Source organism: Salvelinus alpinus, chromosome 6 (assembly GCF_045679555.1).
Source record: "Salvelinus alpinus chromosome 6, SLU_Salpinus.1, whole genome shotgun sequence".
NCBI lineage: Eukaryota > Metazoa > Chordata > Actinopteri > Salmoniformes > Salmonidae > Salvelinus > Salvelinus alpinus.
The window spans coordinates 64,935,168-64,942,410 of record NC_092091.1 but is presented as its reverse complement, the minus strand read 5'-3'; positions in this window follow the sequence as shown (position 1 = coordinate 64,942,410).

The following is a 7,243-nucleotide window of genomic DNA, read 5'->3' as shown; positions in this document are numbered from 1 at the left end:
GTGAGTAAAACATTCAAACGTGTTAACCCTCGCAAGGCTGCAGGCTCAGACGGCATTCCCAGCCGCGTCCTCAGAGCATGCGCAGACCAGCTGGCTGGTGTGTTTAAGGACATATTCAATCAATCCTTATCCCAGTCTGCTGTTCCCACATGCTTCAAGAGGGCCACCATTGTTCCTGTTCCCAAGAAAGCTAAGGTAACTGAGCTAAACGACTACCGCCCCGTAGCACTCACTTCCGTCATCATGAAGTGCTTTGAGAGACTAGTCAAGGACCATATCACCTCCACCCTACCGGACACCCTAGACCCACTCCAATTTGCTTACCGACCCAATAGGTCCACAGACGACGCAATCGCAACCACACTGCACACTGCCCTAACCCATCTGGACAAGAGGAATACCTATGTGAGAATGCTGTTCATCGACTACAGCTCAGCATTTAACACCATAGTACCCTCCAAACTCGTCATCAAGCTCGAGACCCTGGGTCTCGACCCCGCCCTGTGCAACTGGGTCCTGGACTTCCTGACGGGCCGCCCCCAGGTGGTGAGGGTAGGTAACAACATCTCCACCCCGCTGATCCTCAACACTGGGGCCCCACAAGGGTGCGTTCTGAGCACTCTCCTGTACTCCCTGTTCACCCACGACTGCGTGGCCATGCACGCCTCCAACTCAATCATCAAGTTTGCGGACGACACTACAGTGGTAGGCTTGATTACCAACAACGACGAGATGGCCTACAGGGAGGAGGTGAGGGCCCTCGGAGTGTGGTGTCAGGAAAATAACCTCACACTCAACGTCAACAAAACAAAGGAGATGATTGTGGACTTCAGGAAACAGCAGAGGGAGCACCCCCCATATCCACATCGACGGGACAGTAGTGGAGAAGGTGGAAAGTTTTAAGTTCCTCGGTGTACACATCACGGACAAACTGAATTGGTCCACCCACACAGACAGCGTTGTGAAGAAGGCGCAGCAGCACCTCTTCAACCTCAGGAGGCTGAAGAAATTTGGCTTGTCACCAAAAGCACTCACAAACTTCTACAGATGCACAATCGAGAGCATCCTGTCGGGCTGTATCACCGCCTGGTACGGCAACTGCTCCGCCCACAACCGTAAGGCTCTCCAGAGGGTAGTGAGGTCTGCACAACGCATCACCGGGGGCAAACTACCTGCCCTCCAGGACACCTACACCACCCGATGTCACAGGAAGGCCATAAAGATCATCAAGGACAACAACCAACCGAGCCACTGCCTGTTCACCCTGCTATCATCCAGAAGGCGAGGTCAGTACAGGTGCATCAAAGCAGGGACCGAGAGACTGAAAAACAGCTTCTATCTCAAAGCCATCAGACTGTTAAACAGCCACCACTAACATTTAGTGGCCGCTGCCAACATACTGACTCAACTCCAGCCACTTTAATAATGGGAATTGATGGAAATTATGTAAAAATGTATCACTAGCCACTTTAAACAATGCCACTTAATATAATGTTTACATACCCTACATTACTCATCTCATATGTATATACTGTACTCTATATCATCTACTGCATCTTGCCATCTTTATGTAATACATGTATCACTAGCCACTTTAAACTATGCCACTTTATGTTTACATACCCTACATTACTCATATGTATAGACTGTACTCTATACCATCTACTGCATCTTGCCTATGCCGTTCTGTACCATCACTCATTCATATATCTTTATGTACATATTCTTTATCCCTTTACACTTGTGTGTATAAGGTTGTAGTTGTGGAATTGTTAGGTTAGATTACTTGTTGGTTATTACTGCATTGTCGGAACTAGAAGCACAAGCATTTCGCTACACTCGCATTAACATCTGCTAACCATGTGTATGTGACAAATAAAATTTGATTTGATTTGGGTAGAAGCTGTTAAGGAGCCTTTTTGTCCTAGACTTGGCGCTCCGGTACCGCTTGCCGTACGGTAGCAGAGAAAACAATCTATGACTTGGGTGACTGGAGTCTCTGACAGTTTTATGGGCTTTCCTCTGACACTGCCTATTATATAGGTCGTGGATGGCAGGAAGCTTGGGCTCAGTGATGTCCTGGGCCGTATACACTACCCTCTGTAGCACCTTACGGTCAGATGCCGAGCAGGTGCCATACCATGCGGTGATGCAACCGGTCAGGATGCTCTCGATGGTGCAGCTGTATAACTTTTTGAGGATCTGGGGACCCATGCCAAATCTTTTCAGTCTCCTGAGAGGGAAAAGGGTTTTGTCGTGCCCTCTTCAAGACTGTCTTGGTGTGTTTGGACCATGATAGATCATTGGTGATGTGGACACCAAGGAAGTTGAAACTCTCGACCCGCTCCATTACATCCCCATCGATGTTAATGGGGGCCTGTTCGGCCATCCTTTTCCTGTTGTCCACGATCAGCTCCTTTGTCTTGATCACGTTGAGGGAGAGGTTGTTGTCCTGGTACCACACTGCCAGTTCTCAGACCTCCTCCCTATAGGCTGTCTCATCGTTGTCAGTGATCATGTACCACTAGCCACTTTAAACAATGCCACTTAATATAATGTTTACATACCCTACATTACTCATCTCATATGTATATGTATATACTGTACTCTATATCATCTACTGCATCTTGCCATCTTTATGTAATACATGTATCACTAGCCACTTTAATCTATGCCACTTTATGTTTACATACCCTACATTACTCATCTCATATGTATAGACTGTACTCTATACCATCTACTGCATCTTGCCTATGCCGTTCTGTACCATCACTCATTCATATATCTTTATGTACACATTCTTTATCCCTTTACACTTGTGTGTATAAGGTAGTAGTTGTGGAATTGTTAGGTTAGATTACTTGTTGGTTATTACTGCATTGTCGGAACTAGAAGCACAAGCATTTCGCTACACTCGCATTAACATCTGCTAACCATGTGTATGTGACAAATTTGATTTGATTTGATTTGATCAGTCCTACCACTGTTGTTTCGTCAGCAAACTTAATGATGGTGTTAGAGTCGTGTTTGGCCACTCAGTCGTGGGTGAACAGGGTGTACAGGAGGGGACTAAGTACACACCCCTGAGGGGCCCCAGTGTTGAGGATCAGCGTGGCAGACGTGTTGATGCCTACCCTTACCACCTGGGGACGGCCCGTCAGGAAGTACAGGATCCAGTTTGCGGAGGGGGGTGTTTAGTCCCAGGTTCCTTAGCTTAGTGATGAGCTTTGTGGATACTATGGTGTTGAATGCTGAGCTGTAGTCAATGAACAGCATTCAAGGGCTGCTCTGTGGAAAGAAACCTCTCTCTAAATATCTAATCAATCATTGAGCCATACTTCTCAAAAGCCCTGTTTATACCTGGTTCTAACCTTTGTCCTGATCCTGTCCACATTCTGACAGTGCCCACAGTTGTAGATGATTAAAAGCTTGTGATCAGATCTTCCGACCACCTCCAGAGAGAGTCAGGGACCCTGACCCATTGTGACCAGGAAATCTTGTCACAATGCGAACACAATAGACGGATAAAATACATTTGTCCTTTATCACAATGTGGATAAGATCAGGACAAAGGACGCATGTTTGTACTTGGGACAGAGCGAGGCAATGGTATTGAAACAAACCCTTTCACCAGGAGCATTCTTTAAACACCTGGAGGTGTACGCATTTCTCAAAGCAGGTTGGGGAACTCAGCTTTTACACCTTTGACTCTGAGCCAACATGTAATGACATGTGTTTAAAGCCCCCATGTAGTCTTTGTAATGTTGTTTTTAAACCATCACTGTATGTCTAATAAATCACTGTGTGTGTTTATTTAGTGAAAATAACTTTTTAATTTCCCTGAATCACCTGAGACACTTGAAATGCTCAGTCTGATCATGTGGGCATCAGTAAACAAATACAAATATATTTACATACATAGCCCTGATTGGCTGATAGGATGGTCTAGAACCCACCCCTTTAACCAGGTGAACAGTCCATTATAATCATGATATGGGACAAAAGTTAGATCTCACCTGAACAGGTTGAAATTCCAGTCATTGTTTCCAAACAGCTCTTACACAAAAATGGCAGTAATCATTATTTTCAGAGTGTTATTTTTACCTCATAGTGTGGACATATCATACAAAAACATGAAAATATATTTTTAATGAACTGCCCCTTTAAGGCGTGGTTGCTGTGCGTGACATTGCACCCCATCACAAAAGGAAACATCAGGGACCATATTAGGATATGTAACCTTCTTCTTGTACCAATTAATTCAACACCCTGATACACGGAAATACCATATTATCACATGCACTTTAGTCATTGTGTAATTTGCACTCAACAGTGTGATAAATACATCATGGGTACATGCCATTCTGAGTAAACAACTACGTGCGTCATTTGAGCACAATGTGAGTTTTGAACAGGAGAGAGTACATCCAGTCTAATTCACAGCAGTTGGGAGGTAGATGTAAATATAGGGTTATGACCGGTGTTGTTAACTTAATTATATGATTTAAACTATAAAGTTCGTACCCAGCTCCTAGTCAATGTAGCCGCCCTATCATTACATATGGCCTAGAAGCCCAACAACAGCAGAGAGAACATTCACACACACACATTCCATCACTATACCATTCCACCCATCTCTCCATTTAATAAGGACCTATGACATAATTAGGCAGACACATTATCGTACTTAGCATGGGTGTGTTGTTTTGTATCACATTGTATAAGTAGTCTTGCACGAGCCTTGTCTTGTGCAAGCCAAAACGGCTCATAGGAGCAGGAGTCTATCTCTTCTGTTCCGTGAGGCAGGTTGATGTACAAGTACACCCCCTGGACAGGACTCTAGTCTATTGCAGGGTCTTACCATCAATCTATCCCTTTAAAACTGCAATATGTAACTTTTTTAGAACCCGACCAAATTCACATAGAAAGTCTAAGAAGCGTTAGATCTGTTCTATGTGTGTTATTTCTATGCTTCCCTTAAGTTTTGATTTTGCGTCTTTTACTTCAAAACAGCTGAAAATACAATAGTTTTGGTTATTGAAAAGATATTTCACGGTGGTTTAGATGATACAAATTAGGCAAACTATTACATATTTTGCAGCCAGGAAATGGTGGAGCGAGCAGAGAAACATCTGGTCCCATACATTCTTTGGTATGACTCGGCCAGGGATCAATCTCCCACAAGGCCCCTGAGTTGGTCTCTATCACATGTAGGGTTGCAATATTCTGGTTACTTTCCAAAAATTACCAGGTTTTCCAGAAATGTTGGTTGGAGGATTCCAGATTTCTGGCCCATTTCCTTCTGATTTCTGTAAAACCTGGGAATTTTGGAAAAGTAAAAAAATGTGGCAACCCTGGTGTCAGGGACAATGTTTAAATAATTATATCATTTCATTCCATTACTGCTAGAGATATATCATTGCCATCCGGAGCTAATAGGTTGAAATGCTACATGTAGCTTCTCTAAGGACGATCTCCTCAGGGATTCCTGGTACAGGGCAGTTTCTCAGCTCTGTGGATGTAGAGAAGGGGCTGCACAAACCCAAAGACCACTATGATAGAGAAACAAATGGACATACCAAATGTATAATCCACTTGTTTTATAAAACGATAAATGATCAACTGAAGAACCAGTGGGAGGTACGTGACAACCATAGACACCATGATCATTGAAATGATTCTGAAGGCCCTCAGTTTCACGTTGTTCATCCCTTCCTCTTCCCCCGGCCCAGGACATTTCAGGGCCCTGAGAACAGCCAGGCAGCAGAACAACATCACAGAACACATAACCAGGGTGAAACCCAAAGTAAAGTCATTCATTATACATTTTGATTCACCAAGCATATAAGCAAAGCAGGACCCAAGCACCATCAGCCAGACGACAGCACAACACCCCACCCTGTACCTAAGGGGTTTGTACTTCAGGAAGGTTACTGGGTAGACCACCGCCAGGTAGCGCTCCACACAGATACAACACTGGAACAGAGGACGACCAGTAAGGATGAAACCCTTAAAGAAAATCGCAACGCTCCATAAAACACCATCCTCTTGGAAGTAATTCAGGATGTGATCATGGAGTATAAACATCAGACTGGACAAGCAGGTGAGTATATCAGACACGGCCAGGTTGAGAGAGAAAACGTCTGAGGCCATCATCCCCCCCGCTCCGCTCACGATCAGCCACAGGACGTAGGCATTGGTGGGAAGGCTCAGGATGAGGTTTATTGAGTCGCCAGCAGTGTATAGTAGATACTGGACATAAAGTAGGGGGTTGGTGGAGAGGAGAGTAGAATTGCCGTCTACGGAATTGTTCATCTTTTCACAGTTGTTGGGGTCTGTGAATATACGGGACAAAAATGGCCTCAGAGTGATATTGTAACAATTATAAACATCAACAGGTTATTATACGGCAACTTGAATCCTAAAGAAATAGAAGAGTATATGCTGAAATATGTAAAGTCTATGTTAATAGCAGACTACAATAAAGAACAGTCAAATATACCGTATGCAACACAATGACATACCACACAACACAATTACAGACCACTCAGTGATATTAGAAAATGTCCAGCTTAATTTAAACTTCTAACCTGTGTAGTTGGAGAGGTCTTCCATCTGGTAAGGTTGTAATGGCAGTGGAGAGTGTCTGAATTTTGCATAGATACAGTAGGTAAGTCTGTCTGAATTATGCATATTAGTAGGTAAAGTTAGCGGTCGATGTTCCTTCCTTGGTCATACGTGGGCTCTATCCCAAAATGGCACACCCTATTCCCTATATAGTGCAGTACTTTTGACCAAGGCCCATAGGTTAATGCTCTATATAGGGGATAGGGTGCCATTTTGGACTCAACCTTATAATGCATGTCTGAATTTGCATGAACAGCTACATTTGCTTTTGGGAGTTATGTTTCAGAACCATGATGTAGCTAGAAAAATCTGTGTGTGTGGGGGGGGGGGGGGGTTATATGAAGGAACATTGTTGAACACCTTTGAAACACAATTCAGCAGGAGGAAGGAGCATTTCACATACCCGGGTTTGACATGTCAGGTCTGAGATTCACGTCTTGAAGATACTATATATAATCCATGTATGCCAGTGGAGGCTGCTGAGGGGAGGACGGCTTATAATAAAGGTTGGAATGGAGACAATGGAATGGTATCAATCACATGGAAACCACGTGTTAGATGTGTTTAATACCATTGAAGAATCTAGAATATTTTGGTTACTACATGATTCCATATG